Source organism: Mobula birostris, chromosome 17 (assembly GCF_030028105.1).
Source record: "Mobula birostris isolate sMobBir1 chromosome 17, sMobBir1.hap1, whole genome shotgun sequence".
Lineage (NCBI taxonomy): Eukaryota > Metazoa > Chordata > Chondrichthyes > Myliobatiformes > Myliobatidae > Mobula > Mobula birostris.
In genome coordinates this window covers 22,420,760-22,446,536 of record NC_092386.1, presented here as the reverse complement: position 1 = coordinate 22,446,536, position 25,777 = coordinate 22,420,760, and the positions used below count along the sequence as shown (strand labels likewise).

The following is a 25,777-nucleotide window of genomic DNA, read 5'->3' as shown; positions in this document are numbered from 1 at the left end:
AAAACATCCAGAATGAGAACTGGGGGTACTATTCAGTGACCTGCGGTAAAACAAAAGATAGTAGAACGTAGCTGAACTGTTCATTTTCAGTGTGGACAGTGTGGACAGATGACTGGTCCCTCAGGTAGTGACCCAAATCATCTGAGTGGTGCTGCTACAGCTGTGGAAGAAGGTAAATACAGACCAGTGTATGATGTGTTTCAAAGTACATTTATTATTGAGGTATACAACTCTGACCTTCGTCTTCCCAACAGACTTTATTTTACTTTGATGTTTAAACCTATTTAATCTCTACGAATGCTGTTTTAAATGCTTTGACTATCTGCTCATTGGCTTTGGCAATACCAAGCTGTCAGGGCATTCTCAGGGTGGCACACTTCTGTAGATCTGGTATTTTTATATATCTGGGAGCACCTTAGGGACGGCTTTCAGGGGTAGGGAGTCAGGATATTCTGCTCTCTGCGTCTGGGAAAAGGATTGGGGGGGGGGGTGAATGCAGTGAATCTGGTTAAGTGGGTGGAGCCCAGCACAATCCGGACCAATATTTTACAAATGAAGGTTGTTGTCAACAAGAAAGTTTAGAATAATGCATGACCCAAAACTAGGTGAATAATTTTACAAGTGATAAGTCATTGTAATCATTGAATGGTTACAGAGAATACAGAGAAGGGGGCCATTTCGTGCATCTTGTCTACACCAGCTCCTTTACCAGAGCAGCTCTCTAGTTCCACCCACTGGTCTTCTCTCTGTAGCCTTGCAATTTTTCACCATATGTTTATCCAATTTCCTCTTAAATCATGATGGAACTTGCCTCCACCACATCTTAACCTGTGCATTCTGGATTCTAACCACAGGAAGTGTAAGAAAACTTCCTCATTATGTCATTCTTAATTCTCTTCCCCTTCTTTAGTACCTGTGACCTCCAGTCCTCAACCTTTCACCAAAGAGAACCATCTCCCACTATCTGTTCTCTCCAAACCCCTCAGCATTTTAAAACCATAAGATATAGGAGAAGAAATAGGCCATTTGGCCCATTGAGTCTGCTCCACCATTTCATCATGACTGATCCATTTTTCCTCTCAGCCCCAATCTCCTGGCTGTCCCCCATATCCCTTCATGCCCTGAACAAGCAAAAATCTATCAACCTCTGCAAGCAAAGCAAGCAAGTTTATTTGTACGACACTTTTCAAACACAAGTCAATTCTAAGTGTCTTATATGAACAAGATTAAAAATCAAACATCTAATTCAGACAATATATGAGTATAAAATCATACAAAAAATAGATATGATAAATAGAAGTTACAGTGCAGAGATTTGAATTAAAAGCTACAGTGAAAAGTTTTAAACCTTGATTTAAAAGAGCTTAAAGTTGGGGCAGACTTCAGATCCTCTGGAAGATTATTCCAGTATGTGGAGCATAGTAACTAAAAGCTGCTTCACCATGTTTAGTTTTGACCCCGGAGACAGTAAGTAGACCCACCCCAGATGACCTGGGAGCTCAGGAAGGTTCATAATGCAGCAAGAGATCAGAGATGTATTTTGGCCATTCAGAGCTTTATTATCCAGTAGTAATATTTTAAAGTCAATCCTCTGATGGACTGGAAGCCAGTGTAGCGATCTGAGAACTGGAGTGATATGTTCTACTTCCTTGATCCTAGTGAGCACTCTAGCAGGAGTGTTCTGAATGAGCTGCAGCTGTTTGACGGATTTTTTAGAGACCTGTAAAAACACCATTACAGTAGTCAAGCCAACTAAAAATAAATGCAGGGACGAGTTTTTCTGGATCTTGCTGAGACATGAGCCCGCTAAATCTCACTATATTTTTAAGATGGTAGTAGGCTGACTTTGTAATTGTCTTAATGTGGCTGTGAAAATTTAAGTCGGAGTCCATCATAACACCAAGATTTCTGGCTTCGTTTGTGATCTGTAATGACAGGGATCCTAAGTGAGCACTGACTTTTAATCATTCCTTTTTGGCATCTAAAACAATTATTTAAATTCTGCCTTAAATAAACATAAAGATTTGGCCTTCTCAGCTGACTGTGGCAATGAATTCCACCAATTCAACAGTCTTCTGGCGAAAGAAATTACTCCTCGTCTCTGTTTTAAAAGGACACCCTCTATTCTGAAGCTGTATACTCTGGTCTGGACTCTCCCACCATAGGAAAGATCTTCTCCACATCCGCTGTATCAAGGCCTTTCACCATTCGATAGATTTAAATACTTCTATCAAACCTCCCTTCAGCAGTTTTCTTCAAAGAAAACAGGAACCTGCTCAACCATTTTTCAAGCCTCAACTGTATTTCCCTGCACTGAACCTTATCTTTATGTTCAGAAATCTTCAGATCTCAGTTTTAAATTAACTCAATGACTAAACCTCAACTGTCCTGATACTGCACCCCCTGGTTTTAGACTCCTTGTGTCCAGCCTGTTGGATCCTGTGACAATTTTCTACGTTTCAATGAGAACTGCCTTCATTTTTCTAAATTACTGAGATTGTAGGCCTGGTCTACTGAATACAGTAAAATCCACCATTGCTGGAACCTGTCTAATGAACCTTATTTGCAAGTATGTTATTTTGAAGGTAAAGAGGCTAAAAGTGGATCCAGTAATACAGATGTGGTATCAACAAACCCTAACACAATTGCAAAAAGACTTACTCCAGTAATCAAAGACTTTTGAATTAAAGGCAGGATGTTATTTACTCTTCACATGGCCTGCAGCATCTCCACATTGACTTTCAATGACTTGTGTGCAAGGATACTTAGATCCCTTTGAACATCAAGATTAGCCAGTCTCTCACCATTTTACAAATGATTACACATGATTTCATATTCTTTCATACTCATTTAGTTTTGTCTATTGCCTTTGAAATTTCTTTTTACCCTCTTCCTTGCTCAGAAGCTCCACCTGGTTTTGTATCACCAGCAAAATTGGAAATGTGACATTTTGCCCCTTTGTCAAATAATTGATATAGATTTTGCACAGATCTCTGTGAAACACCAATAGACACAGCTGCCAACTCAACCTGTTTGTTCATTGCTAATCTTGGTTTTCCATTGGATAGTCTATTCTCAATCCAGGTCAGTATACTACTCAAATTCTGCATGCTCTGACCAACCTTCTATGTGTGAGGTTATTGAAAGCCTTCTGAAAATCCAAGTGTATCACACCCACTGATTCCATATTGAGCATTAGTAAGTTACAATAAGACTGTACAAATTACCCTGTGCATGTATATGACCAATGATCGTTTCTGTCATGAAATGCAATGGCTGACAAATATATCTGGAAAAAAGAGCAAACATAATCTCTTTGCAACTGGATCCTCGATTTGGTTTTTATCGGGAGACCACCGTCAGTATGGATTGGTGATAACATCTCCTCCTTGCTGGCAATCAACACGGGGCACTTCATGATGCATGCTTACTTAGCTGACGGCTCTACTCTCTCCATACTCAGGACTATTTGGCTTAGCACAGCTCAAATGCCATTTTAAAATTTGCAGATGACATGGCAGTTGTTGGTAAAATCTTATCTTGCACTGAGGAGTCATCCACGAATGAGGTAGATCAGTTTGTTGGGGTGGTGTCCCAACAACAACTTAACATTCAACGTCAGCAATTGACAATAAATTGAGGAAGGGGAAGTTGGCAGAACATGCACCAGTTGTCAATGATGGGACAGTGGTGGAAAGGGTGAGCAGCTTGAAATGCATGGGCATCAACATCTCTGAGGATCTGTCCTGGACCCAACACATTGATGCAACGACAAAGAATTGCAAAAAGTATAGCCGTAGACCATGTAAAAGTTGCTGGTGAATGCAGCAGGCCAGGCAGCATCTCTAGGAAGAGGTACAGCCGACATTTTGGACCGAGACCCTTCGTCATGACGAAGGGTCTCAGCCCGAAACATCGACTGTACCTCTTCCTAGAGATGCTGCCTGGCCTGCTGCATTCACCAGCAACTTTTATGTGTGTTGCTTGAAATTCCAGCATCTGCAGATTTCCTCGTGTTTGCGTTTTTAAAGCTGTAGACCATCACAGGTAAAGCCTTGCCCACCACTGAGCACACTTACATGGGACACTGTTGCAAAAAAGCAGCATCTATCATCGGGGACCTTCACCACCCAGGACATGCTCTCTTCTCACTGCTGCCATCAGGAAGAAGGTACAGGTGCCTCAGGACTCAGAACACCAGGTTCAGGAGCAATTATTATCCCTCAACCATCAGGCTATTTAACCAGAGGGGATAACTTCACTGAACTTCAATTGCCCCATCACTGAATTGTTCACACAACCTATGGACTCACTTTCAAGAACTTTTCATCTCATGTTCTTGACATCTATTGTTTATTTATTTATTATTATTTTTTTCTTTTGTATTTGTGCAGTTTGTTGTCTTTTACACACTGGTTGTCTGCCCTGTTGGGTGTGGTCTTAACATTGATTCTATTATGGTTATTGGATTTAGTATGCCCACAAGAAAATGAATCTTGGGGTTTTATATGGTGACTTATACTGTATGTACTTTATAATAATTTAACTTTGAACTTTGAACTTGAAAATTCTCAACTCCAGAAGACAAATCATCAAGAAACTTAGAAAAATCATTAAAAATACAGAAAGGTCAAATGTGGCTTTTATGAAGGGCAAATCATATCTACCAAATCAAATTGAATATATTAAGAACCTAACCAAAAACATAAAGACATCATTTGCACCATCCTACCCTCCCTCAAGGACATATAGAAAAGTGCGGGAAAAGGGCCAGTAACATCATGAAGGATCCATCCAGCCCTGCTCATGGACTGTTTGTTCCACTCCCATCAGGGAGGAGTATCTAATCCAGGACCACCAGCTTCAAAAACAGATCAATACCTCCACCCCTCCATACCCCCCACCACTACTTTATCACTTTCTGTCAGTCACCTTATGTATAGACACTCCTGTGCCTGGTGTCACTTTATGGATATACAATCAATCTATATATATACTGTAAGCTATCTTAGGTATTTATTTTGTTGTTTTTTTTATTATTGTGTTTTTTGTGCTGCTTTGGATCCGGAGTAACAATTATTTTGTTCACCTTTGTACTTGTGTTCTGGAAATGACATTGAACAATCTTGAATCTTGAACGTGATGAACCAGTGATAATTTAGATTAAAAGACAATGTATAACATAGTCAAGTTTATTGATGTTACAAAGATAGTTAGGAAAGTGCATTTTGAGAAAGACATAGAGTTTGCAAACGGATGAAACAAGTGGAGTAGGGAAATGACAGGTGGAGTATAAAGGTGGCATACTTAGGCAGGAAGAATAGAAAACAGAGCATCTTCAGATGGTGAGAAATCAGTAAAAGTTAGTGCCTAGAAAAATCTTGGTTTGTTGATTCACATAATACAAAGTGAACCTGAAAATTCAACAGCAATTGAGATGTTGCTTAACATGATGGCACAGTTAGCACAAATCCTATTATAGTGCCAGCGATCACTGATCACGGTTCGATTTCTGCTGCCTTCTGTAATCATGACTGTGTGGGTTTCCTCTGGATGGTTTGGTTTCATCTCATATTCTAAAGATATACGTGGGCATGCTATGTTGGCACTAGAAGCGTGCCAACACTTGTTGGCTGCCCCAGCACAATCCTCGCTGACACTGCATATTTTGATATACGTGTGACAAATAAAGCTAATCACTTTTAGATCCTTAATCTTTGGAGCCAATGTTGGTCAACAAACAAGGTATTCTCAACTGTAGTTTTCCCGACATGAATAAATAATATGGCTTTGGTTGAAACAAACAGAGTTGAATGATGTGAAGATTATAGTTGAAAGTATCCAAGCTGTAGTTTGAATTGTGCATTCTAATCTTGGGCAGGTTCATTAACTTCCCTAAGTTGTGGGTTGCCATGGGGAAGCATTTGAGATGTTGATTGGTTGATTCTTGTGTAGCTTGCATCATTTATTGAGGGCTCATGAATTTTTAAGTATTAACCATAGTTTTGACAGTGATCCCATTTGGACAAGTATACATTGCTTATGGGGCCTATGGGAAGTGTATGCAGAAGTTCCTCTTGAGGGCCAGTTTTTATGTCTAAGTGATCTGTTTCAAAACAGTTTACTGCCAGATTCTGTGATATAATAAAAACATTAATATTGTTTTTAATATTCTGATAGTGTAAAATGATCCTGCCATGTTAAAGTGCAGTTGCAAATTAAGAACACAAATGCTTCTCATTAACTTCAGTTAGAAACTAATCTCTATTGATTCCATTCTTTTTGGCTGGTACAATCATGTAATCCAGATGACTTCACTTCCAAACAGAATTTAATGTTAAGAATTTGGATACAATATCCACTAACATAGCTTCTCATTCTTTATGGGAAACTTTACGATGCAAAACAGTAAAAAGCCTCAAATACCAAGGAATTTATCTGAGTGTTAAAGAGGACATAGGCAAGATTCCTAATTTCCTTTTTTCTCCTAACTTGCATCTGCCTCATTTTCCTATGTGGATCACATGGGGTAACATTTATTCCCTAAATGTGACAGACAAAAGATCAACACTTGTACAGTTAGTAGATTTAACTACAAGTTGAAGAAATCTGTTGTGCAAAATCAGGTCAGCCATTTGACTATTGGTGTTCCTACTTTGAAAATTAACTCTGGCCTTGGCCCTACTTCTTTAGATATTCGTGGCTCTTTCTTGGAAAGACTTGATCCTTTGCTTTGCTTGTGTGGCTTTCTGCAGGTGGGAGCAAGCTGAGAACTGATGGTAAGCTGAATGCTGGAGATGACCACAAAGAAGGCATGTCAATACTGATAAGTTCTCAAAAACTTAAGATTTGACCTCCATCAATTTCTCTAACGAACCTCAGCAGATGCAGTATTATAACCATATAACAATCACAGCACGGAAACAGGCCATCTTGGCCCTTCTAGTCCATGCTGAACACTTACTCTCACCTAGTCCCACCGACCTGCACTCAGCCCATAATCCTCCATTCCTTTCCTGTCCATATAGCTATCCAATTTTACTTTAAATGACAATACCGAACCTGCCTCTACCACTTCTGCTGGAAGCTAGTTCCACACAGCTACCACTCTCTGAGTAAAGAAGTTCCCCCTCATTTTACCCCTAAACTTTTGCCCTTTAACTCTCAACTCATGTCCTCTTGTTTGAATCTCCCCTGCTCTCAATGAAAAAAGCCTATCCATGTCAACTCTATCTATCCCCCTCATAATTTTAAATACCTCTATTAAGTCCCCCCTCAACCTTCTACACTCCAAAGAATAAAGACCCAACTTGTTCAACCTTTCTCTGTAACTTAGGTGCTGAAATCCAGGTAACATTCTAGTAAATCTTCTCTGTACTCTCTATATTTTGTTGACATCTTTCCTATAATTCAGTGACCAGAACTGTACACAATACTCCAAATTTGGCCTTACCAATGCCTTGTACAATTTTAACATTACATCCAACTCCTATACTCAATGCTCTGATTTACAAAGGCCAGTATACCAAAAGCTTTCTTCACCACCCTATCCACATGAGATTCCACCTTCAGGGAACTATGTACCATTATTCCTAGATCCCTCTGTTCTACTGCATTCTTCAATGTCCTACCATTTACCATGTATGTCCTATTTTGATTAGTCCTACCAAAATGTAGCACCTCACATTTATCAGCATTAAACTCCATCTGCCATCTTTCAGCCCACTCTTTTAACTGGCCTAAACCTCCCTGCAATCTTTGAAAACCTACTTCATTATCCACAACACCACCTATCTTAGTATCATCTGCATAATTACTCATCCAATTTACCACCCCATCATCCAGATCATTAATGTAAATGGAAAACAACATTGGACCCAGTACAGATCCCTGAGGCACATCACTAGTCACTGGCCTCCAATCTGACAAACAGTTATCCACCACTTCTCTCTGGCGTCTCCCATCCAGCCACTGCTGAATCCATTTTACACCTTCAATATTAATACCTAACGATTGAACCTTCCTAACTAACCTTCCGAGTGGAACGTTGCCAAAGGCCTTACTGAAGTCCATATAGACAACACCCACCACTTCACCCTCGTCAACTTTCCTAGTAACCTCTTCAAAAAATTCAATAAGATTTGTCAAGCATGACCTTCCGCGCACAAATCCACGTTGACTGTTCCTAATCAGACCCTGTCTATCCAGATAATTATATATACCATCTCTAAGAATACTTTCCATCTATTTACCCACCACTGACGTCAAACTCACAGGCCGATAATTGCTAGGTGATAATTGTGATCATTGGACCCGAAGTGCTCTCCAACACGTACCTCCGTCACCTGACCTATCTCATTCCCTAACAGGGGATCCAACACTGCCCCTTCTCTAGTTGGTACCTCTATGTATCGCTGCAAAAAACTATCCTGCACACATTTTACAAACTCCAAACCATCCAGCCCTTTTACAGTTTGGGCTTCCCAGTCTATGTGTGGAAAAATTAAAATCTCCCACAATCACAACCTTGTGCAAATAGTAAAACTACAAACAGTCCTATCGAGTCTCTCAAAGGCCGAGGTGAAGGTAAATGCCTCGTGATCAGCTCCTGTTGGTGCTCATAGTGTCAGCGATGTCCCAATTCCGCACATCAGACCTGGAATATCTCGCAATGAAGTGTCAGCCATTTTACCTGCCGAGGGAGATTTCAGTGATCATTTTGGCAGTGGTGTACACTCCGCCTTAGGCTGCTGTAAAAGAGGCTCTGGATGATCTGAGCGATGTGATCAACACGCATGAAACAACTCACCCTGATGCCTTCACCATCATTTTGGGGGATTTTAACTGGGCCAGCTCGAAAAAGTCACCAAACAAATATCATCAACAAATCACTTGTAGTGCCAGAAGAACCAAAACACTATTACACCACCATCAAGAATGCCTACAGTGCTATTTCACACCCACACTTCGGGAAGTCTTATCACCTGATTGTACAGCTACTCCCTGAGTATACGCTGAGACAACAGATTGCTGCACTAGTAGTGAGGACCAAGATGGTATGGATAAGGGAAGCACAGCAGCGCTTACAAGAATCAATGGATTGGACTGTATAAAGGGATTCATCTTCAAATCTGGATGAGTATGCTGCAGTTGTTACTGACTTCATTAACACCTGTGTGAATGAGCGTGTGCCTATGAAACTTGCTGTACATTCTCAAAGAAAAAGCCATGGATGAACCAGGAGGTTCATCATCTGTTGAGGGCTAGATCTGTGGTGTTTGAGCCTGGGGACTCAGGTCTGTACAAGAAAACCAGGTATGACTTGCGGAAGGCTATTTCAAGGGTAAAGATATGGTTCAGAGCAAGGTTGAAGGTGACATTGGATGCACATCAACTCTGGAAGGGTTTGCAGGACATTACTTCCTACAAAACAAAACCCAATGGCATGAATGGCAGTGATGCTTCACCACCAGATGTGCTTAATGCCTCTTATGCCTGCTTTGAAAGGGAGACTATAACTACAGCTGTGAAGATCCCTGCCGCACCCAGTGACCCTGTGATCTCGGTCTCGGAGGCTAACGTCAGGCTGCTTTTCAGGAGGGTGAACCCTCATAAGGTGGCAGGCTCTGAAAACTTGTGCCAACCAACTGGTGGGAGTATTCAAGGTTATCTTCAACCTCTTGCTGTTACGTTGGAAGTTCCCACCTGCTTCAAAAGGGCAACAATTATACCAGTGGCTAAGAAGAGTAATGTGAACTGCCTTAATGACTATCATCCAGTAACACTTACATCTGTGGTGATGGAATGCTTTGAGAGGTTGGTCATGGCTAGAATCAATTCCTGCCTCTGCACGGACCTGGACCCACTGCAATTTCTATTGCCACAATAGGTCTATGGCAGATGCAATCTCAATGGCTCTTCTCATGGCCTTAGATCACCTGGACAATAGAAACACCTCTGTCAGGATGCTGTTCATTGATGAGAGCTCAGCATTTAATACCATCATTTCCACAATCCTGATTAATAAGCTACAGAACCTGGGCTACTGTACCTCCCTCTGCAATTGGGTCTTCAACTTCCTAGCCAGAAGATCACAATCTGTGTGGACTGGTAATAATATCTCCTCTTTGCTGACAATCAACACAGGCACACCTCAGAGATGTGTGTTTAGCCACTGCTCTACTCTCTCTATACCCATGACTGTGTGGCCAGGTGTAGCTCAAATAGCATCTATAAATTTGCTGATGATATAACCATTGTTGTTCGATGGAAACAAGAGAGTGTACAGATGCGAGGTATACCAGCTAATTGAGTGGTATCACAGCAACAACCTTGCACTCAATGTCAGTGAGACCAAAGAGCTGATTGTGGACTTCAGAAAGGGTAGGGCGAGGGAACACGAACCAATCCTCATAGAGGGATCAGAAGTGGAGAGAGTGAGCGATTTCAGGTTCCTGGGTGTCAAGATCTCTGAGGATCTAACCTGATCCCAACATATCATTGCAGCTATAAAGAAGGCAAGACAGCAGCTATATTTCATTGGGAGTCTAAGACACTCGAAAGCTTCCACAGATGTACTGTGGAGAGCATTCTGACAGGCTGCACTGTCTGGTATGGTGGTGGTGGGGTGGAGGGGTGCTCCCGCACAGGATCGAAAGAAGCTACAGAAAGTTGTAAAATGAGTCAGCTCCGTCTTGGGTATCCATAGTATCCAAGACATCTTCAAGGAGCGGTGTCTCAGAAAGCCAGTGTCCATTATTAAGGATCCCTATCACCCAGGCTATGCCCTCTTCTCATTGTTTCCATCAGGAAGGAGGTACAGAAGCCTGAAGGCACACACTCAGCGATTCTGGAACAGCTTCTACCCCTCTGCCATAATGATTCCTTAATAGACATTGAACCCATGAACACAACCTTGCTTGTTTTTATTATTATTTCATTTTGCACTATTTTTAACTTAACTATTTAATATATTTCTTCAACGGTTTGATCAGGGCACGACTGCGCAAGTGCGTGGAGGTCAGTCAGTGAGAACAGTGAGAAGAGTTCAAAAGGTGACATAGAAAAAAAACATAAAACATAGAAAATAGGTGCAGGAGTAGGCCATTCGGCCCTTTGAGCCTGTACCGCCATTTATTATGATCATGGCTGATCATCCAACTCAGAACCCTGCACCAGCCTTCCCTCCATACCCCCTGATCCCCGTAGCCACAAGGGCCATATCTAACTCCCTCTTAAATATAGCCAATGAACTGGCCTCAACTGTTTCCTGTGGCAGAGAATTCCACAGATTCACCAATCTCTGTGTGAAGAAGTTTTTCCTAATCTCAGTCCTAAAAGGCTTCCCCCTTATCCTCAAACTATGACCCCTCGTTCTGGACTTCCCCAACATCGGGAACAATCTTCCTGCATCTAGCCTGTCCAATCCCTTTAGGATTTTATACGTTTCAATCAGATCCCCCCTCAATCTTCTAAATTCCAACGAGTACAAGCCTAGTTCATCCAGTCTTTCTTCATATGAAAGTCCTGCCATCCCAGGAATCAATCTGGTGAACCTTCTTTGTACTCCCTCTATGGCAAGGATGTCTTTCCTCAGATTAGGGGACCAAAACTGCACACAATACTCCAGGTGTGGTCTCACCAAGGCCTTGTACAACTGCAGTAGTACCTCCCTGCTCCTGTACTCGAATCCTCTCGCTATAAATGCCAGCATACCATTCGCCTTTTTCACCGCCTGCTGTACCTGCATGCCCACTTTCAATGACTGGTGTATAATGACACCCAGGTCTCGTTGCACCTCCCCTTTTCCTAATCGGCCACCACTCAGATAATAATCTCTTTTCCTATTTTTGCCACCAAAGTGGATAACTTCACATTTATCCACATTAAGTTGCATCTGCCATGAATTTGCCCACTCACCCAACCTATCCAAGTCACCCTGCATCCTCTTAGCATCCTCCTCACAGCTAACACTGCCGCCCAGCTTCGTGTCATCCGCAAACTTGGAGATGCTGCATTTAATTCCCTCATCCAAGTCATTAATATATATTGTAAACAACTGGGGTCCCAGCACTGAGCCTTGCGGTACCCCACTAGTCAATGCCTGCCATTCTGAAATGGTCCCGTTTATTCCCACTCTTTGCTTCCTGTGTGCTAACCAATTCTCTATCCAAATCAATACCTTACCCCCAATAACCGTGTGCTTTAAGTTTGCACACTAATCTCCCGTGTGGGACCTTGTCAAAAGCCTTTTGAAAATCCAAATATACCACATCCACTGGTTCTCCCCTATCCACTCTACTAGTTACATCCTCAAAAAATTCTATGAGATTCGTCAGACATGATTTTCCTTTCACAAATCCATGCTGACTTTGTCCGATGATTTCACTGCTTTCCAAATGTGCTGTTATCACATCTTTGATAACTGACTCCAGCAGTTTCCCCACCACCGACATTAGGCTAACCGGTCTATAATTCCCCGGTTTCTCTCTTCCTCCTTTTTTAAAAAGTGGGGTTACATTAGCCACCCTCCAATCCTCAGGAACTAGTCCAGAATCTAACCAGTTTTGAAAAATTATCACTAATGCATCCACTATTTCTTGGGCTACTTCCTTAAGCACTCTGGGATGCAGACCATCTGGCCTTGGGGATTTATCTGCCTTTAATCCCTTCAATTTACCTAACACCACTTCCATACTAACATGTATTTCGCTCAGTTCCTCCATCTCACTGGACCCTCTGTCCCCTACTATTTCTGGAAGATTATTTATGTCCTCCTTAGTGAAGACAGAACCAAAGTAATTATTCAATTGGTCTGCCATGTCCTTGCTCCCCATAATCAATTCACCTGTTTCTGTCTGTAGGGGACCTACATTTGTCTTTACCAGTCTTTTCCTTTTTACATACCTATAAAAGCTTTTACAGTCCGTTTTTATGTTCCCTGCCAGTTTTCTCTCAATCTTTTTTCCCCTTCCTAATTAAGCCCTTTGCCCTCCTTTGCTGAACTCTGAATTTTCCCAGTCCTCAGGTGAGCCACTTTTTCTGGCTAATTTGTATGCTTCTTCTTTGGAATTGATACTATCCCTAATTTCTCTTGTCAACCACGGGTGCACTACCTTCCTTGATTTATTCTTTTGCCAAACTGGGATGAACAATTGTTGTAGTTCATCCTTGCAATCTTTAAATGCTTGCCATTGCATATCCACCGTCAATCCTTTAAGTGTCATTTGCCAGTCTATCTTAGCTAATTCACGACATACCTTCAAAGTTACCCCTCTTTAAGTTCAGAACCTTTGTTTCTGAATTAACTATGTCACTCTCTATCTTAATGAAGAATTCCACCATATTATGGTCACTCTTACCCAAGGGGCCTCTGACGACAAGATTGCTAATTAACCCTTCCTCATTGCTCAAAATCCAGTCTAGAATAGCCTGCTCTCCAGTTGGTTCCTCGACATGTTGGTTCAAAAAACCATCCCGCATACATTCCAAGAAATCCTCTTCCTCAGCACCTTTACCAATTTGGTTCGCCCAATCTACATGTAGATTGAAGTCACCCATTATAACTGCTGTTCCTTTATTGCACACATTTCTAATTTCCTGTTTAATACCATCTCCGACCTCACTACTACTGTTAGGTGGCCTGTACACAACTCCCACCAGTGTTTTCTGCCCCTTAGTGTTATGCAGCTCTACCCATATCGATTCCACATCTTCCTGGCTTATGTCCTCCCTTTCTATTGCGTTAATCTCATCTTTAACCAGCAACGCCACCCCACCTCCTTTTCTTTCATGTCTATCCCTCCTGAATATTGAATATCCCTGAACATTGAGCTCCCATCCTTGGTCACCCTGGAGCCATGTCTCTGTGATCCCAACTATGTCATAATCATTAATAACAATCTGCACTTTTAATTCATCCACCTTGTTACGAATGCTCCTTGCATTGACACACAAAGCCTTCAGGCGCTCTTTTACAACTCTCTTAGCCCTTATACAATTATGTTGAAAAGTGGCCCTTTTTGATGCTTGCCCTGGATTTGTCGGCCTGCCACTTTTACTTTTCTCCTTACTACTTTTTGCTTCTACCCTCACTTTACACCCCTCTGTCTCTCTGCACTGGTTCCCATCCCCCTGTTGTGAACTAACCTCCTCTCGCCTAGCCTCTTTAATTTGATTCCCACCCCCCAACCATTCTAGTTTAAAGTCACCTCAGTAGCCCTCGCTAATCTCCCTGCCAGGATATTGGTCCCCCTAGGATTCAAGTGTAACCCGTCCTTTTTGTACAGGTCATGCCTGCGCCAAAAGAGGTCCCAATGATCCAAAAACTTGAATCCCTGCCTCCTGCTCCAATCCCTCAGCCACGCATTTATCCTCCACCTCATCGCATTCCTACTCTCACTGTCGCGTGGCACAGGCAGTAATCCCGAGATTACTACCTTTGCAGTCCTTTTTCTCAACTCCCTTCCTAGCTCCCTATATTCTCCTTTCAGGACCTCTTCCCTTTTCCTACCTATGTCATTGGTACCTATATGTACCACGACCTCTGGCTCCTCACCCTCCCACTCCAGGATATCTTGAAAACGATCAGAAATATCCCGGACCCTGGCACCAGGGAGGCAAACTACCATCCGGGTCTCTGGACTGCGTCCACAGAATCGCCTATCTCACCCCTTACTATCGAGTCCCCTATCACAACTGCCCTCCTCTTCCTTTCCCTACCCTTCTGAGCTAAAGGGCTGGACTCTGTGCCGGAGGCACGGCCACTGTCGCTTCCCCCGGGTAAGCTGTCCCCCCCAACAGTACTCAAACAGGAGTACCTATTGTTAAGGGGCACAGCCACCGGGGTACTCTCTATTACCTGACTCTTCCCCTTCCCCCTCCTAACCGTAACCCACTTGTCTGCCTCCCGTGGCCCCGGTGTGACCACCTGCCTGTAACTCCTCTCTATCAACTCCTCATTCTCCCTGACCAGATGAAGGTCATTGAGCTGCAGCTCCAGTTCCGTAACGCAGTCCCTTAGGAGCTGCATCTCGATGCACTTGGCGCAGATGTAGACATCCGGGAGGCTTGGAGACTCCAGGGCCTCCCACATCCGACACCGACAACAACAAACTGCCCTCACACTCATACTGCCCCTCTCCTCAAGTAACAACAGAAAATGAATACCAAACCTTCCTCGCCTCGCCCGTTTCCGCCTAAGCTCGTTGAGCCGAAGCCCTTAAGTCTTCACTCTGCTCCCGGCTCACTCCGCCGCCCGCAAACTATGCTGCCCGCTGTATGAGACTCTGTTCCTTTTAAATCTGCCGCGCTGCACTGCCTGACGTCACACGCCTGCGCAGTCCCGCCTCTCTGAACGCCGTTGGGGGAAAAAAAATGAAAATTTCAAAAATGTCTTCCTCTGCACTCCCGCTCCGACTCTCAGACTTCCTTCTTCGAATCAAACCCGAAGCACGATTTCTGCCCTTTTAAATCTGCCGCGCTGCACTGCCCGACGTCACATGCCTGCACAGTCCCGCCTCTCTGAACGCCGTTGGGGAAAAAAAACCCGAAAATTTCAAAAATGTCTTCCTGCGCACTCCCGCTCCGACTCTCAGACTTCCTTCTTCGAATCAAACCCAAAGCACTATTTCTGCCCTTTTAAATCTGCCGCACTGCACTGCCCGACGTCACACGCCTGTGCAGTCCTGCCTCTCTGAACGCCGTTGGGGGAAAAAAAACCCGAAAATTTCAAAAATGTCTTCCTCTGCACTCCCGCTCCGACTCTCAGACTTCCTTCTTCGAATCACATCCGAAGCACGATTTCTGCCCTTTTAAATCTGCTGCGCTGCACTGCCCGACGTCACACGCCTGCGCAGTCCCGCCTCTCTGAACGCCGTTGCGGGAAAAAAACCCGAAAATTTCAAAAATGTCTTCCTCCGCACTCCCGCGGCGACTCTCAGACTTCCTTCTTCGAATCAAAACCGAAGCACGATTTCTGCCCTTTTAAATCTGCTGCGCTGCACTGTCCGACGTCACACGCCTTTGCAGTCCCGCCTCTCTGAACGCCGTTGACGGTTATTTCTTCGGTGGTTTGATCGGGGCATGACTGCGCAAGCGTGTGGAGGTCAGCCAGTGAGAACAGCAAGAAGAGTTTAAAAGCGAGAAGAGTTCAAAAGGTGACGGTTATTTCTTCAGCGGTTTGATTGGGGCACAACTGCGCAAGCGCATGGACATCAGCCAGTGAGAACAGCGAAAAGAGTTTAAAAGCGAGAAGACAGATTTATACTGTGGGTGTCGGAGAAGCAGGCGACAGAGTAGAGGGGGACAGAGTAGGAAGGCTTTGGCTCAACGGGGCTTTGGCAATAAGGGATCGAGGCAAGGCAGATTACTTGTTTAGAATACAGACAGAAAGTATGTGTGTGAGGCCAGTTTTCCGTGCTCGGTGTCAGATGTGGAAGGTCCTGGAGACTCCCAGCCTCCCGGACGGCCACAACTGCACCAGGTGTGTCGAGCTGCAGCTCCTTAGGGACTGCGTTAGGGAACTGGAGATGCAGCTCGATGACATTCGTCTGGTCAGGGAGAGTGAGGAGGTGATGAGAGAGGAGCTATAGGCAGGTAGTCACTCCGGGGCCTGGGGAGACAGATAAGTGGGTAACAGTTAGGAGAGGGAAGGGCAAAAGGCAGGTGCTAGAGAGTACCCCTGTGGCTGTCCCCCTTAACAATAAGTACTCCTGTTTGAATACTGTTGGGGGAGACGGCCTACCTGGGGGAAGCAACAGTGGTCATGCCTCTGGCACAGAGTCTGGCCCTGTGGCTCAGAAGGGTAGGGAAAGGAAGAAGATGGCAGCAGTGATAGGGGACTCTATAGTTAGAGGGTCAGACAGGCGATTCTGTGGACGCAGGAAAGAAACACAGATGGTAGTTTGCCTCCCAGGTGCCAGGGTCCCGGATGTTTCTGATCGCATCCAAGATATCCTGAAGTGGGAAGGAGAACAGCCAGAAGTCGTGGTACATATTGGTACCAAAGACATAGGTAGGAAAAGGGACGAAGTCCTGAAAAAAGACTACAGGGAGTTAGGAAGGAAGTTGAGAAGCCATGAAACTATCAAGATTGCAGAACACTTCTTCAAAATACACCCTAAAAAGGCTACTTATATTACTCAGTTCCAGAAGGTGAAAAAAGCATTTGAAAAGCGTTGCACACTTGAGTCATTTGCCAAGAAAGCTAAAAATTACCTTAATCTTGGTCTCATTGCTTCTTACTGCATTTGCAAAATGATAGCAAAGTGTGGAAAATCACATACAATTGGTGAAAGATTAATAATACATGCTCATCAGAAGTGTTCACCAAAATGGATACCAGTATTTTAAAATCAATTCCTCTGAATAATAACTGTAGCTCAACATATTGATGAAATCAGTGAAGACATCAACTATGCACAGAGCTACAAAAATCAGAATTTGGGATACAATTGGATGAGTCAACTGTGCAAGACAACGAGACATTACTCATGGCATATGTATAGTTTATCAAAAATGGAAAAGTTTATGAAGAGATTCTCTTTTGTAAAAGTTAAAAACAAATATCAATGGAGAATCAATCTACAATGAGCTTAAAATGTATATTGAGGATAAAAGTATTGCAATTAGGAACACGATTTCTTGTGCAACAGATGGAGCACCATATATGACAGCTCGCCATGCTGGTTTAGTGGCATATATGACAAAAGAAATTCTAAGCTTGTTGGCAGTCCATTGTGTAATACATTGCTAACAGCTCGCAGCCAAAAACCTCAGCCAGCGAATTTTTTCAACCATGACATTTTTCTGTCTGCTGTCAACAAAATTTAAGCTCATCCATTAAATAGCAGAATATTTCACTAGTTATGCCAAGATAATGATGAAGAGTTTGAACTCTTGCTTCTTCACAGTGGTTGTCAAAAGGCTGCTCCTTTAAACATTTCTTTGATCTTTCTGACACTATGGTTGAATTTTTGCTCAAAGTTGACAAGAACTTGGGAAGTAAGACTGAACTTCTTAGTGGAGATGTGGCATATCTAGCCAATCTGTATGACAAAATGAACATTCTAAATATGAAACTGCAGGGTGAGAATTTCAATTTAATCCAGGCAAAAAGTGCAGTGTCCACTTTTATCGGAAAATTGGAAATACATAAGCTAAACATTAGGAAAGGGATGTTCTCACAGTTTCCCTGTATGGAAAGTATGGCATTCTCTTTCCCAGACGGTGGTCTGCAAGACTATAGTCACTGAAGAAGGATTTTCAGAATCCATTCAAGGATTAGAATGATCAGGAAATTCTGGACTGGGTAATTAACTCATTTCTTTGCAAGGTGGAAGAACAGGAAGAGAGCTTGCAAGAAGAGATTATTGCAATTCAGAATGATGAAGTAGCAAAAATGCTTTACAAAAATGTCAGCTTTTGTAGAATGTGGCTACACTGTCATATGAAGTTTCCTGGTTTTTGGAGAAGAGACAAACTGCTCTTCATTGCATTTCCATCCACCTACCTGACTGAAAGAGGCTTCAGTGCAGTGAACCACATACTCACAGAAAACAGAAATCACATGGACATTATTACACATGGGGACTTAAGGCTTTGGCTTAACCAGATATTTCAACTCTTGCTAAAACCCATCAAGCTCAAGGATCAGATTGATATAAAAGCTGCTGCACAGAGCACAGGTATTGTGTAAGCTAGGTTTAAAGACAAATAAAAATTGAAAGCAGGATCATATTTCTCATGTAGCATATTGTAGACATGTTTTTACACTGGGGGTGCTGGAAAGTATACTGTGCCTAAGAGGGATAGTGGCAAGTATGAAGGTGCTTTATGGGGGTGTTTGGCTAAAAAAGGTTGGGAAACATTGATTTACTCTATCTATATCCCTTATATGGGTGGTGGAATGGAGATACATCTCTACCAAAGTAGGTGTAAGGCACTCCTTTTTTTTTTGCTAGCCCTCAGGTCACCCTCAGGCAAGGTGTACAGCTGCTTAGCACCCCCAATTATGGTTATGTGAAGCCATGGAAGCAGCCGGTGAATGATTGTATGAGCACATGTGTTTATCACAAGTCCTGTTTATGCGACCACTGATGCCAGGCAGACAACCTCTGAAGAGCATTGATAATGGCTGGGATCATTTGTCTTGTAAAGATACTGACTGTCCAGAAGAAGGCAATGGCAAACTACTAGAAAGATTTCCCAAGAATTTTCTATGGTCATTGGGGGGGGGGGGGGCGGCGAGGAGAATGAGGGTGACAGTGGGGGTCTTCCCCAGGGGCAACGATCCCTTCTTAGATAATAGACAGATGATCGCCCATGTTATACGACACAACACAGCACATAATGATGATGATGAAACCCCTCATAATTTTGTAAACCTCCATCAAATCTCCCCTCAATCTTCTATGTTCAAAGGAATAAAGTCCTAACCTACTCAATCTTACTTTATAATTCAGGTTCTCTAGTCCTGGCAACATCCTTATAAATTTCCTCCATACTCTTTCAACCTTACTTATATTTTTCCTGTAGGTAAGTGACCTAAAATGCACACAGTACTCCAAATTAGGCCTAACCAATGTTTCATACAACTTCAACATAACATCCTATCTCCTGTACTTAATACTTTGATTAATGAAGGCCATTGTGACAAAAACATTCTTTACCACCTTATCTGCCTGTGCCAACACCTTAACTTAATTATGGTCCTGTATTTCTAGATCCGTTTGTTCCATGACACTCCGCAGTGCCCTACTGCTCACTGTGTAAGACCTATCCTGCTTGGTCCTGTTGAAGTGCAACACCTCGCACTTGTCTGCATTAAATTCCATCTGCCATTTTTCTAGCTGGTCCAGATCCTGCTGCAAGCTCTGATAGTCTTTCTCGCTGTCCACTACATCCCCAACCCTGCTGTCATCTGCAAATTTGCTGATCCGGTTAACCATATTATCATCCAGATCATTGATATAGATGACAAACAACAATGGACTCAGCATTGATCTCTGCGGCACACCACTAGTCATAGGCCTCCAGTCAGAGAGGCAACTATCTACTACCACCTTCTGGCTTCTCCCATAAAGCCAATGTTTAATCCAGTGTATTACCTCATCTTGAATGCCAAGTGACTGAACCTTCCTGATCAATCTCCCACGTGGGACCTTGTCAAATGCCTTGCTAAAGACCATGTAGACAACATCCATTGCTTTGCTTTCATCAACTTCCCTACTAAATTCCTCGAAAAACTCTATAAGATTGGTTTGACACGACCTACCACACACAAAGTCACGTTGACTATCCTTAATCAGTCTATGTCTATCCAAATGCTCATATATCCAGTCCCTTAGAATACCTTCAAATAACTTTCCTATTACTGATGTCACATTCACCGGCCTATAATTTCCTGGCTTAATTTTAGAGCCTTTCCTAAACAGCGGAACAACATTGGCTATCTTCCAATCCTCCTGTACCTCACCTGTTGCTAAGGATGATTTAAATATCTCCGCTAGGGCTGCTGCACTTTCTGCGCTTGCCTCCCACAGGGTTCAAGGGAACACATTGTCAGGATCTGGGCATTTATCCGCAGTAATTTGCCTCAAGACAGCGAACACCTCCTCCTCTGTAATCTCTATCGGGTCTATGACCTCGCTGTTGCTTTCCCTCACTTCTACCGATTCTGTGTCTGTCTCACGAGTACATATAGATGCAAAAATTCCATTTAAGATCTCCCTCATCTCTTTTGGCTCCGTGAATAAATTACCATTCTGATCTTCCAGAGATCCAATTTTGTCGCTTGTAATCCTTTTGCTCTTAGCAGAATCAGAATCAGGTTTAATATCACTGGCATACTTTGTGAATTTTTTTTGACTTTGCGGCAGCAGTACATTGCAATACGTAATAATAGAAAAAACTGTGAATTACAGTAAGAATATATATAAAATAATTAAATTAAATAAGTTGTGCAAAAATAGAAATAAAAAAGTAGTGTCCATGGGTTCAATGTCCATTCAGAAATCTGGTTGCTAAGGAGAAGAAGCTGTTCCTGAATCATTCAGTATGTGCCTTCATGCTTCTGTACCTTTCCTGATGGTAACAATGAGAACAAGGCATGACATGGGTGATGGGGGTCCTTAACGATGGACACTGCCTTTTTGAGGCATTGCTCTTTGAAGATGTCCGGGATACTACAGAGGCTAGTACTCATGATGGAGCTGAGTAAGTTTACAGCTCTCTGCAGCTTACTTTGATCCTATGCAGTAGCTCCCCACCGGCCCCCTCACATTCCAGACGGTGATGCAGCCAGTTAGAATGCTCTCCACGGTATATCTGTAGAAATTTCAAGTGATTTTGGTGACATACCAAATCTCCCCAAACTCCTAATGAAATATACTGCTGTCATGAGGAAATCTGCAGACGCTGGAAATCCAAGCAACACACACAAAATGCTGGTGGAACGCAGCAGGCCAGGCAGCATCTATTGGAAGAGGTACTGTCGACATTTCGGGCCGAGATCCTTCGTCAAGACTAACTGAAAGAAGAGATAGTAAGAGATTTGAAAGTTGGGAGGGGGAGAGGGAGATCCGAAATGATAGGAGAAGACAGGAGGGGGAGGGATGGAGCTGAGAGCTGGAAAGTTGATTGGCAAAAGGGATACAAGGCTGGAGAAGGGAGAGGATCATGGGATATCGGCCTGAAACGTTGACTGTACCTCTTCCAATAGATGCTGCCTGGCTTGCCGTGTTCCACCAGCATTTTGTGTGTGATAATGCTGTCATGCTTCTTTGTAGCTGTATCGATATGTTGGGACCAGGTTAGATCCTTAGATATTGACACCCAAGAACATGAAATTGCACACTCTTTCCACTTCTGATTCCTCTATGAGGACTGGTGTGTGTTCCCTAGATAGGTAACTTATGGATAGGGGAATCAAGGGTTATGGGGACAAGGCAGGAACCGGGTATTGATAGTAGATGATCAGCCATGAGCTCAGAATGGCGGTGCAGGCTCGAAGGGCCGAATGGTCTACTTCTGCACCTATTGTCTATTGTTTTACCCTTTCTGAAGTCCACAATCTGTTCTTTAATCTCACTGACAGTGAATGCAAGGTTGTTACTGCGACACCATTCAACTCACTGATATATCTCATTCCTGTACACCATCTTGTTTCCATCTGAAATTCTGTCAATAATGGTTGTATCGTCAGCAAATTTATAAATGCTTTTTGAGCTGTGTCTTGCACACAGTCATGCGTGTCTAGAGATTACAGCAGTGGGCGAAGCTCACATCTCTGAGGTGCGCCAGTGTTGATTTTCAGTGAGGTGGAAATTTTATTACTGATACACATTCTTTTTTTTCTTAACCAGGGCCTCAATATTTCTTGAAAACCAAGGTTCCCTACACCTGTTATCTTTACCTTTTATTCTGACAGGCAAATAGAAGCTTTGTGCTCACAAAATTTCACTTTTGCAAGCCTCCTACTGACGAAGTACATCTTTGCCAGTAAATCCACCCTTAGACTATAAGACATAAGAGCAGAATTACACCATTCAGCCATTGACTCAGCTTCTTTCTGATACCACCAAAATCGGCCTTTCTCCAATTTAGAAACTCAACCCGTGGGCCAGACCTATCCTTTTCCATATTTACTTTGAAACTAATGGCATTATGATCACTAAATGCAAAGTGTTCTCCTACACAAACTTTTGCCACCTGCCCTGTTTCATTCTCTAATAGCAGATCAAATATCACACACTCTTTCACTGGCACCTCTATGTACTGATTAAGGAACCTTTCCCGAACACATTTGACAATTCATGTCCAATTACAGTAAGGGAGTCCCAGTTAATACTGTATGTGGAAAATTTGTTTCTTACAACAATCAGCAATTTCTCTGTAAATTTGTTCCTCTTAATGTTGGAGTCCAATCCTCAGACTGTTGGGTGGTCTATAATATATCCCCATTAACTTGGTCATACCTTTTTTATTCCTCAGTTCCCCCATAAAGCCTCACTAGACGAGTTCTCCGGTCCGTCCTGACTGAGCACTATAGTGATATTTTCCCTGACTAGTAATGCCTCCCCTCCCCCTTTAATCCCTTCCGCCTTGTCACATCTAAAACTATGGAACCTTGGAATATTGAGCTGCCAGTCCTGCCCTTCCTGCAACTGAGTCTCATGAATTGCTACAATATAATAATTCCATGTGTTGATCCATGCTCTGAGCTTATATGCCTTTTCAGTGTAACACCCTGGAAAAGGTTTCACTGCTAATGTAAGCAACACACATCAAAGTTGCTGGTGAACGCAGCAGGCCAGGCAGCGTCTCTAGGAAGAGGTACAGTCGACGTTTCAGGCTGAGACCCTTTGTCAGGACTAACTGAAGGAAGAGTGAGTAAGGGATTTGAAAGTTGGAGGGGGAGGGGGAGATCCAAAATGATAGGAGAAGACAGGAGGGGGAGGGATGGAGCCAAGAGCTGGACAGGTGATTGGCAAAAGGGATATGAGAGGATCATGGGACAGGAGGTCCGGGAAGAAAGACAAGCGGGGGGGGGGACCCAGAGGATGGGCAAAGGGTATATTCAGAGGGACAGAGGGAGAAAAGGGAGAGAGAAAGAATGTTTGTATAAAAATAAATGCCCATCCTCTGGCTGATCTTTTTTCCCCTCCTCAACTCCCTTCCCCGGCCTTCTCCCTGTAACCTTTGATGCCATGTCCAATCAAGAACCTATCAATCTCAGTCTTGGATACACCCAACGATCAGGCTTCCAAAGCCTTAAATAACCACTCTAAAACTTTCCACTCCAGCTATGGCCACTCTGCTTGCCCCTGCCTTATTTTAATTTGTTCTTGCCAAACACTTCCGATCACAGATCTGCTGCTGCTCAAACACCAAACTGCCGTGAATCAATGCCTTATGTACTCAATCGGCGGACCTAAGTGAGCTCCATCTTCTCACACTTCCAATCGCTGATTCATCACAATGGAATTTATACTCTATGGTGTTGTCTGCACCTATGTACCTGTGATGCTGCTGCAAGCAAGTTTTCATTATAGTTGTGTTCAGGACAATAAACTTGCCCTGACCTGATTGTGATCGGAAGATATGTGGGAGCAGGCTAGTGAGCTGGCTGTGATCTGGGTGGTTTCCAAAGTAAAAGAAAAAAAAACACTAGAAACTCTCAGCTGGTCAAGCAGCATCTGATCAGAGAAAGATAGAAACAGGGACCAAGGTCTTGAAACACAAATTCTCTTTCACTTTCCATGGTTGTTACCTGTCCTAAAGAGTACAGGTATTTCCAACATTTTCTGATTTAACTTCAGATTTTTTTTGTTTTTCCAACGATTTGTTACTCATTTTGGGTGGGAGGCCGTAGGAAGTTACTGGCTCTTTATCAACAGATGGGTGTGACCTTAGGTTGGTTATAAACTGGCTGAAATTAGAGAAGGGGCAATTCTGATGATTTCCCCTTTTCGATCCCTGATGTTTAATTGCTTCTGGCTTGAAGCAGGTTACAATATGTTTGAACACAGAAGAACATTTATCGGAGCATTACGTTGTGAAGTATTCTCGATTATATTTATAGACCTATGAATATTACGAAATGCATTATAATGTGCAATTCATCCTTGGGAATGGCTCTGTACTAAAATTATTACTGCAAATCCCCACTCACCTCACGCCTTCACGTGAGACAAAAGTCCAGCCTCGCAAACTTTGAACACACGCAAAGTTTGCTTCAGGAAAAATATCAGCTTTTAAAAAAAAAACTACCGATACGTTGTCTGACGTTACTTCAAACTCTGGGCAGAGGAACCCTCACATGAACGGGTGACCCCGGTCGGCGCCGGCACTGAGAGACCACAAACCGCGATCAGAGGGCGGCCCCAGCCGTCGAGTGACGCTCGATCAGTGGCGCCAATGAACTGCGGCGGTCGTCACTGCCGTGCTCAGTAGAAGAAGTAGGCCCTGCAGAATAGGAAGCTCCCTAGCAGTTTATGTTCGCTGTTTCTTTCAAACTGGCAATAGCTTTTTTTTTGGTAAATATAGAAATTATGACACCTCCCTGTACAAGGTTGCAAATGCATGAAAGCTAGGGAGGAATAGTCGCCGGTAGGTAGCACGTACTTTATGGTAACTTACTTACGGTTTCAGACATGCACTGGGCAGCTGAGGCCTTGTTTTAAACGAGTGTCAATAGCAGTTTTGCAGCTGAAATTTTAGTTCTACGAATATCCCCACTATGTGAGGGGAAACAAGGGGTGATACAGGCATGGGGCTCGAGATTGATGGCTCTGGTGTTGAAATTCTCGGGGATTTAAATATTGATAACAGAGGCTGCTGTTTTTAAAACATCACATTCAGTTCACAGCCTGAAAGAAAAGGTTGATTGTAAAGCCTTATAATAACGTATAATTAGAAGTGATTTTTAAACTAAAGTATTTTCTGATATTAAGGAATATATCGCAGGTGTAAACAGTGCAAACTATAGGAAAACATTAGCCTCAAATCTAGGATTATAAATACTTTTTGGGTTTATAGATTTAGTGGCTGATGATGCAGTTTCTACTACTTGTAATTCACCTAGATTAGTCATTTGAAATGGCAGTGTTTACATGTTTTTGTACAGTATTCACATTTAAAATGATAGATTATATTACACATTGTATTTGAAAGTATTTTTGGTTTGAGATATTTTTGCAGTCCGTGTTTTTTTTTCCAAAATGATGCCCAAATCCCTGCCTTTTTCTTTATTACATATACTGTACATGTATCAGGG

The 25,777-nt window shown here is 42.9% G+C and overlaps 1 protein-coding gene and 1 long non-coding RNA gene across 8 annotated transcripts in view; one reads left to right on the top strand and one right to left on the bottom strand.

The window, feature by feature from the left end:
* Positions 1-238: 238 nt before the first annotated feature.
* On the bottom strand, positions 239-24,855 carry LOC140211545 (uncharacterized). 3 transcript variants are annotated; one of them, XR_011889507.1, is made up of 3 exons: positions 24,674-24,855; positions 9,790-9,938; positions 239-1,720 (listed from the first exon to the last, which is right to left on the bottom strand). It is a non-coding gene; the product is annotated as an uncharacterized lncRNA (long non-coding RNA). The 3 variants fall into 3 exon arrangements; XR_011889505.1 differs by lacking the exon at positions 24,674-24,855 and adding an exon at positions 15,174-15,936; XR_011889506.1 differs by lacking the exon at positions 24,674-24,855 and adding an exon at positions 15,505-15,936.
* fbxl17 (F-box and leucine-rich repeat protein 17) overlaps positions 16,061-25,777 on the top strand; it is a 697,249-nt gene continuing 687,532 nt past the window's right edge. The window contains exon 1 of one of the 5 annotated variants that reach the window (XM_072281357.1): positions 16,061-16,157. The gene's annotated coding sequence lies outside the window, so the exon portion shown is untranslated. Of the gene's footprint in view, positions 16,158-24,782; positions 25,111-25,777 lie in introns of those variants that run through there. The other 4 variants (XM_072281362.1, XM_072281361.1, XM_072281356.1 and 1 more) reach the window with 4 other exon arrangements.